This window comes from Vombatus ursinus, unplaced genomic scaffold (assembly GCF_900497805.2).
Source record: "Vombatus ursinus unplaced genomic scaffold, bare-nosed wombat genome assembly UNPS02014778.1, whole genome shotgun sequence".
Classification (NCBI taxonomy): Eukaryota; Metazoa; Chordata; class Mammalia; order Diprotodontia; family Vombatidae; genus Vombatus; species Vombatus ursinus.
The window spans coordinates 46,480,326-46,489,861 of record NW_020954556.1 but is presented as its reverse complement, the minus strand read 5'-3'; positions in this window follow the sequence as shown (position 1 = coordinate 46,489,861).

Here is a 9,536-nt window from a genome sequence, read left to right as displayed (position 1 = left end):
ACCCCTTTGTACCTATACCAGACGGCAAAAAGGGAAAAGGTAATAAGCCGGAGAGAGAATTGTATCTCCACTCCCCCAACCCTCACCGTGTCATCAGAGAGATTGGACCAATGACAAACCGTGCATCCATCCAAGAGGTGCAAGGAAGTAGCTTCAGAGAGGGTGACCTATTTGTGGCAGAGGGAAGGATAGCGTCGTGATGCTGCATGAGCTCTGACCCTCAGAACTCGTAACAGAGTTACACATATCTCAGGAGAACTTTATGAGGCCTCCGGGAAGGGAGAGAACTCCCAGCAAGTAACGATTGCCCATATGTGCATTCTCTACTTGAGACCACTTTGCCCCGGATTCTGTATGTACTTGTTAGTGTATCCTAGACTTTTGAGGATAGTATTTTGTGCCATCTGTTTTCAGTGTACCATCTTGGTGAATACTACTAACTAAAAGCTAATTAACTGTGACTTGGCTAATTAATATCAACTGGATAATCACTCCCTAGTGAACTGGTGAGAGCTCCTGAGGAAACTCCTAGAGAAATCACTCCCAGTTCCTCAGGGTTACCCCCTAGAACCTGCCTTCTCTTTGTCCTCTGGTTCAAACAGATCTGAGCTATTTTCATTTGTGATTTCTTGAAAAATGGTCTCTAGGCTTTTTAAAAATCATGGTTTTCAGCAAGTTCAGTGATTCTTAAATTATCTCCACTTGACTTGTTTTGTCAACTGGTCAGTTGTTTTTAATAGCTCACTTTTTCTTCTTTTTTTTTCAATCATTTGATTTTGTTCCAATATTTCTTCCTGTCTCATAGAGTTATTGATCTCAGTGCTTAGCATAGTGCCTGGCACATAGAAGGCATTTCATGAATATTTATAGGTTGATTGATTGGCCTATTATAATTTTTAGTAAGTTGATTACTTGGGTAAGTTTACTGTTTTCTCCTCTAAGCTATTTATTCTTTCTCTAATGCTTTTCTCCAGTGTGTTTTTTCTGTTTGTTTTTTTTAATCTCTTGCTTCATTTTTTCTAAGTATTCATATAGTCTCTGTGAAAACATATATTTTTCCCTTTGAGTCTCTACTTGCAGTTGTTAGAGTTACTTAATTCCTTCTTTTGAGAGATCTCTAGATCTACAATAATTTTTACACTAATTGGTGCTTTTTAAAAAAAAATTTTAATTTTTAATTAAATTAAATTTTTAAAAATTTGCTTATCTCTCCAGCTTCAGTTCTTGAATTGAGACTTTATGCTAAGGCCAGCCTCTGCCCTGTGTAACAGTCTGAGGTGGGATGATTGGTCCTGCTTAGCCTCAATCTAGGTCAATTGGACTCTTATGCTGACCTCCGCATACTGGGCTTAGGTCCCTCTGGATCTTTGAAATTCAAAGCAATGGATCTTTAGGGCCCTTTTGGGCACCTTAAGACACAGTGTTAGGGACCTCTCAGGCCCTGGGTCTAGTATGTTCTGATCTGAGAGCTCCTGGACTACATTGGTGCTGCCCACTGTGCTCATATGACCCAGGGCCTCCAAGGATCTCTTCCTGCCCTGTATTTCTGAGCCTTTCAGGTTAAGTAGACCTCTACTTGCGCTGGAGAGTTACCCTATGCCAGCTGTGACTTGGTTGGTGGACCCCCTTTTCTATTGTCCTTGGATTTTTGGCTCACCTCTTACATAGCTCTGGGGTGGAAGAATTCACTTACTGTAGTTTCTTGTCAGATTTCTTGATTGTTATCCAGTCTAGCGTGAACATCAGGGTTTTGTTGGGTATGGAACAAAGTAAAAAGTGTACAGCAGGGAACAAAAGAAAACTTAGGAGGAAGCAAAGAAAAAATAGACAACTCTCAACATAAGGAGTACTAGCTATTATGTAGGTTTTCTTGAAATGGAAATTTATTGCTACATATTTTGAATCCTCTTTTTCATTCTACTGTGCACATGACATGTTTTTTTTCTTAATTTATATTTAAGTTTTAATATTTAAGTTTATAATATTTTTCTTATTTATGTATTTAAATTTTAGTATTTAAGTCTAAAATTAAAAAAGAGAAAAAAAAAAGAAGAGAAAACAACATGGAGGTTTCTTAGCAAGATGGCTGCTTGAATGGGAGGCAGACTGCCTAGCTCTTCCATATACATATATATATATATATGTACACACACACACACACACACACACACACACACACACACCCCTTATATAAACATATACTTTCCCTAACAGATTCTACTCCTAATCTTTATTTTTATGTTTGTGCGTATCTCTTATTTCCTATCCCTCTTCACTCCTCTACTTTGCTTCTACCTGCTACCTTGCCCTCCTATTACTTAACCTACCCCCCCATGATCTCTCCCTTATCTTCCCATTCCCATAAATCTAAACACCTTTTTATAAGCCCCTTTGATCTATTCCCTCACCCTCCACTCTAAAGATCCTTCCCTTATTCTCTTCCTGCTCCCTATCCCCTTAGAGTTTTATTTCTTTCTAAATTTAGAAGACTCTTCTGGATGTATATTGTTCCCTCTTGAACCCATTTCCGATGAAAGTAGGATTCCTGAACTAACAGCCCTCCTCCCCCATCTAATTCCTCTGTATTGGTTCTTCCTCTTGCACCTCCTTTGTATAAGATAATTACTCTTTTTTAGGTTATTCCTGAACAGTGTTACTTTTTGAAGTCATATCATGCTCAGGTTTAGCTCAATCATTCTTATGGACTACCCAATCACTAGTAACAATCTTAGATATAGGTTTTACAATTTACATACATAAAAGATAAACAGTCTGTCCTTACTGAGTCCCTTGTAATTGATCTTTGGTATATACACCTTATGTTTTTCTTGGCTCTTGTGTGTCAAATCTTCTATTAAGTTCAGGTTTTTGTTTTTAGGTTTTTTTTTTTAAACAAAGTCCTGAAAGTCTGACAATTCATTAAATATCCTTTTTTTTTTTTCATTCAAAATTATGCTTAGCTTTGCTGGGCATGATATTTTCAGCCAGAAGCCCAGTTCTTTTGCTCTTCGGTATATAGTGTTCCAAGACCTGCAGTCTTTTAATGTCACCATTGCTAGGTCTTGTGATTCTAATTGTGGCACCACCATACATAATATTTTTTTCTTGTTGCTTGTAATATTTTATCTTTGGTTTCAGAATTTGACTGCAATATTCCTGTGGGTTTTCCTTGTAGGATCTCTTTCAGGTGGTGATCAGCGAATTTTTTCTATTTCTACTTTCCCCTCCTCTAATGCTTCAGGACAATTTTCTTTAATTATTTCTTGTATTATTGTATCAAAATTCTTTTGATCACAGCTTTCAGGTAGTATGATTATTCTTATGTTTTCTCTTCTTGATCTGTTCTCCAGGTCAGTTGTTTTCTTATGAGATGTTTCACATTTTCTTCTATTTTTTCATTCTTTATATTTTGTTTTATTATTTCTTGATCTCTTATAGCTTCACTGGCTTCTCCTTACCCAATTCTGATTTTCAAGGAGTCATTTTCTTCCTTAAGATTCTCGATCTCCTTTTCTAATTGGTTGACTTTCTTTTCAAAATCTTGTTTTTCTTGGGTTGTTCTTCTTTTTTTCTTTAGTTTTTCTTCGATCTCTCTCATTTGATTTTTAAAGTCTTTTTAAAAGTTTTTTTATGAATTCTTTTTGGGCAGGTGAGCATTTGACATTACTCTTTGGGGTAGAAGAGAGTTTCTTTGCTTCGATATCCTCCTCTGAAGATGAACCTTGGTCTTCTCTATTCCCATAGTAACTTTCTATGGTTGGATTCTTTCTCTTTTGTCTGTGCATTTTTTTATTGTAATAGTTTAGTTTTTGTGTAAGTACCTCTGGCCTCAGATTCTCCTTCAGTTCTCCCCTCTGACCTTGAACCCAAACCAAGACCTCTAGCCTCCTGGAAGTGCCCACACCCCCCTGCTTCTTCATTCACTGGGCTGTGCTTGTTCCTTCTCTCTCCTTCTGTGTCTCCATAGCACAGTTAGTCTGGCATTCCTTGTCAGCAGAGGTTCTCTCCATCTTCCCCGGCTCAGAAGGCAACACTCCTCACTGTACCATCTGTAAAAATTCCTGCAGCTGGGGCCAAGTCAACCTCCCAATCTAGCTAACCCCAGGGCTTGGAGCTTGTTGTTTAAGAGGTCCCTAGCCTTATCTTCACAGGGACCAAACTCCTCCTGGGATTTTTTTTTTCAGATCTTCTCCAATTGTCACAGAAGGACCACTGTTCTGCCCCTATTCTTATTTATTTTCTTTGCTCTATGTTCTCCCTGAGGCTCTATTTTATCTCTTTTGTGGAGGAAAATCTTGAGAGCTTGGAATTTTCTGACCTACTCTGCCACCTTCCCAGAATCCTCTCTCCATGTTGTTTTCTTTAGCTAGATAATTCTTTCTTTTCTCCTTCATCAGATGTGCCTGATCATTAGAATTTTATTGTTGAGACCTTCTCATTTGTGGTAAGAACAATATCTTAACCCTCCCTTACCCTATGCAGGTTAGGTTAGTTTTTTTCTTAAAAGGTATTAAGATATTCCTTGAGACTTGATTGGCTCAGGGGACTAAGGGCTCAGGCTATTGCCATCACTACCTTATTACCTAAAGACAAAGCAGCCAGGAGGAGCTGGGGAGGGATTCTCAAATGCTTGACTTATAGATAGTGTCGAGAGCTTCACTCATTTGAATCAACTCAGAGGGTTCTCAATGAGTCTCCTTGTTGAATATCCTGAGTAACTAAATCTGCTTTTGTTAACTGGTGAAGCAGTGTTGTTATTGTTCAGTGGTTCAATCCTATCTGACTCTTTGTGACCCCATGGATGATAGCATGCCAGGCCCTTCAATTTTCCACTATCTCCTGAAATCTGTTGAAGCTCATGTTTGTTGCTTCCATGATGCTCTCTATCCATCTCATCCTCTGCCATCCCCTTTTCCTTTTACCTTCAATCTGTCCTGACATCAGGGTCTTTTCCAATGAGTGCTGTCTTCTCATTATATGGTCAAAGTATTTAAGGAGAATGACCATCAAGTGTCTCATTTTGATCCAATATCAAACCTAAACTACAACAGTACTGGCCTGAGTCAGGCCCAGCCCCGCACACCATTCCTCTTGGGTTTTCTTTTATAAAATGTTATTCTATGGGTAACTAGCCTTTTTCTGAACATTTTGAAATCCTTGCTTCCAAAATCTAGAGTGCAGAAGATTGTCTCTTGGCTTCCAGTTCTTTTCTTTCATGAATTCTATGATGGAACACATACTTACAGGATTCTCATATTCTCCTTCAAGAACCTTTTCCTTATTATTGACCAGAATCAGGTTATAATAATAATAATAACAAACAGTTATATAAAACTTTAAGGTTTGCAAAATACTTTACAAATATTTCATTTTAATCCTCACAATGACCCTGGGAAGTAGGTAGTATTATCATCTCGATTTTATAGATGAGGGAATTGAGGCAGACAGAGGTTAAGTGACTTGCCCAGAGTCACAAAACTAGTAAGTGTCTAAGGCTGGATTTGAACTGAGGTCTGCCTCACTCCAGGCCCAGTCCTATTTCCATTGTGCAACCTAGCTGCCTCACTATGCACATACAAACTAGCAGTTCTCACTTCCTCTACCTTTTAACAAATAAAATTATAATTTAAGGTTATTAACAGAATCTATCAGGTATTCTGTTATTGTCAGAGAGAAAAACCTCCTGTGGACATCCAGGTGATTGAAGTGTCCATCCATAATTACTAAATTATGCCTCTGTGCCAAGTCTGCGGTCTGTCTCCCAAATTTCTTGTCTGTTTCTAGCTTCCCATGATTCCACCATTTTTGATTGGATCCATTCAGCCCCATTCACATTCTGTCCCCCATGCTTCACCTCTCCATTTCATACCCTTCCTTCCATGAATACATTTTCTTAATTTACAATGCTAATCCACTTCCCCTTTTATCTGTTCTAGTCCTTTCCAATAAGATACACTTTTATATGGGCTCCTTCCAGTTGGAAGTCCCATTGGACAGCTCTCAGTACTTCCCTTTGTGATTGAAGCTGACTGTGTGTATCAAGGTCTCTAGTTCATCTCACTCATTACTCATACTATGTGCATTTGTGTCTAAAAATATAAGGTCATGGATTGTGCTGTTAGCTCTCTTCTTGGATGCTAATTCCTGGCTCTTAGTCCTGTGGCCTTTTCCCCATACCACATTCTTAATAACACGAAAGACGAGACAAAAACAAGAAGCGGTAATCACATGGCGGCAAAGGTGTTTATATTAATGAGTAAATAAGAGATTTCAGAGTCTTTTCTGTGAGTGAGTTTAATAGGAGCTGGGACAAGGGGAGACTGAGTTAACATGGACACCTAAAGATAGCAGAAAGAAAAAAACTATAAGCTTCTTAAGGGTAATAATAATAGTAGCTAATATTTATATAGCACTTACTATGTGTCATGCATTGTGCTAAGTATTTTATAGTTATTATATGATTTGGTTCTCACAATAACCCCGGGACATAATAGGAACTATTATTATCTTCATTTTGCAAATGAGGAAACTGAGGCAAACAGGTTCAGTGACTTGCCCAAGGTCACACAGCTAGTGAGTGTCTGAGGTCAGATTTAAACTCAGGTCTTCCTGACTCCAGGCCCAGTGCAACCTAGCCTGTCTGTTTCATTTTTGTCTTTGTATTCCCACCATTTGGCCTGGAGTCAAGAAGACATATCTTCCTGAGTTCAAATGTGGCCTCAGACACTTACTAGCTGTATAACTCTGGGCAAGTCACTTTACCCTGTTTGCCTCAGTTTCTTCATCTGTAAAATAATCTGGAGAAGGAAACAGCAAATCATTCTAGTATCTTTGTCAAGAAAACCCAAATGGGCTCATGAAGAGTCGAACACAACTGAAAAATGACTGAACAACAACAACAAAACACATAGTACATGTATTCCCAACACCTGGTACATAGTAGACATTCAATAAATATTTGTTGGATTGAAGAAAGAAAGGTATCATGGAGTTAGACCATTAGAAAGGATCAGATTAAATAGGGAAGGGGTAGATAAACTTCACTAACTTCCAAATTTTGCTGAGAGTCACCCTGTCTCTTAAGGAAAGCAAAAATAATTTTTTAAAAAATACAATTTTGGTGTCCTGCATGACTACGCTCCCTTCTCTGCCCCCACTCTGACTCTTGACTATTTATCTTCAGAAGAAGAAAAATCCCACAGATGTTTACAAGTATAAATTCAGCAGAGAGAAGAGCTTCTGATTTCAGCTTTCCACCACCCTATAACTAAATCATTCTAATTTACTTTTTTTTCTTTCCTTGGACAGTTACCCAATTTGACCTCTTATCTCTATCAGATATGGCACGGCTCAGGAAATGGAAAAGAAGTCCAGGTCTCCCAACTCCCAGTGGTGTGAACTAACCAAGATGCCTACTTAGTAGCCTGTATATCCCACCTCCTCCTTCTCTTATTAAATATAGTGGCACATTTCCCCAAGGCTTTGGTACCAGAGGGATTCTGCCTGTCCCAGGGAAGACTAACTTGGATTTAGATTCTCATAGGCCTGGTGTGTTCATAACCCCTAGAAAGGGTGAAGGTGCTCTGTGACCTGCAGGAAGCTGGCTACTATTACATGATGGAACACTGGAAAGTTTGGGACTTTCACTAGAGGCCCCGGGCATTAGGAGCATATTTGGTTGTTTTGTATCCATCATGTCTCCCTCTGTTGTCCTTGGATGACAGCTGGTTGGAACAACTACACAATGAAGAGCTATGTGAAATGAATGAAGATGGGCCAAAATGGAGCTGTGATCCTAGGATAGTCAAGATTTATTTCCCAGGGGATTGTGGAGAGAGTGGCAGAAGATAGCATTGTGCAATGAAGTATTGCTCCTGACTCTAACTGGTCTTACTTGAGGTATCAGAAAAAAAAATTAGTACTATCCAAAGCCTTCTGTTCTATGGCCTCGAATGCTTTACAATCGGCAGTATCAAACTCAAATAGAAACAGATCAGGATAGAAAATCACAAATTAACAACATCCATGTTTTATTGTGTTTTTATTTATTTTGTTAAACATTTCCCAATGATATTTTAATCTGTCTTAGGGAGTGATGATACTGAAGATGTAGAAATGACAAAAGGCACACGTGTGGGCAGCAATGACCTATAATATTTGGATCAAGAGAAAATGCTAAAGATGATACAAAATAGATGCTATTGGCCCAAAATACCAAGAGACACCTGAAAAGAATGAGACCTGTGCTCATTCTGTGTAAAGGAAAGTGTGGCTGACTTCAACTATTTACCCAGAAAGTGTTACCAGCCAGACTTTGGAGTTTGGGTGTCTAGACTTTTTTTTTCAGGCTCTGGAAGGTAGAAAGACTATGAGCCACATCCTAGTGGTGATGGACCATTTCAACCAGCATATTGAAGGAAACACAACCAGGAAGCAGAACGCTTCTATAGATGTCAAGGTATGATGGGAAGAGAAATACTTCTTCATGTTTATGTCTTTCTGACCAAGGCTGAGAAACTGAGAGCAAATAACTCAAGGAACAAATTTTCTCAGGAATCAAAAAGTCGAGAACTATACTGTGTTGTCCCTAAGAAGATCCTCAGGTTGAGTGTTTTAATCACAGCCTTCTGAACATGTTAATGAATCTGAGACCTGAGCAAAATGTTCCATGGGGTTAACAGGTGTTGTTTCCAAATTCATTCATACAAGGTTGTCAAGTCTGAGAGCTTAACCATCATTTACAGATTCTATGTAATAGCTACTAATGTTTAGATGACAGTCATACTCACAATGTGCTTTGGAGACTCAGGAGATGAAGAGGAAGAGTAGTCACGTTTGAATGAGGCCTGCCTGGCTATGGCCTCAGCTCAGGAAAGTTGAAGAAAAGAAATAATAAGTCCTTGAGTATACTGTCAGGAACTCTGGTCAGGAGACAGAATCCTGCTAAGCAATGTTGGTGTCCAAAAAAGAAAAACATGACATAGTAGAACAATAGGAAGCTATCCTCTACCAAGAAGCTAAGAGGCTGGGCAATCTATCAGACTACAAAATAGCCTCAGGCAAATGGTTGGGAACAATTGACAAGGACAGAGAGTTGGCTGTGTGCACCAGCACATCCAGGTACTCCTAGTCAATGCTTTTTGTACATTTATTTTTAGAATCTAGGTTAAAAAAAACCGAAACAACTCTCATAATTACCTATTGCCCACAGAGGAATTAGATGGCCTCCTTGGCCAGGATCAGGAGCAAGAACACGATGGAAAACCAGTCAAGTGGTCTCAAGAAGGGTTCATCCACCAGTTGCAAATGTTAGAACAACAGAGCTGTTAGCATGTTAGAACTGAATGATCATTCATATAGGGAGAATCCAATCAGAGATATGGATGAAGAGGAAAATGCATGTGGGTACCCTTCTTCTGAGGTTATAGGGAGCCAGGCAAGACAGCCTAGGCCAAAGGAGACATTTGCAAACATAGCTGGGCAAGCTGAATCTTGAAGGCTGCCTCTTACTTTCTTAACCCTCTAGGTTTGGATGC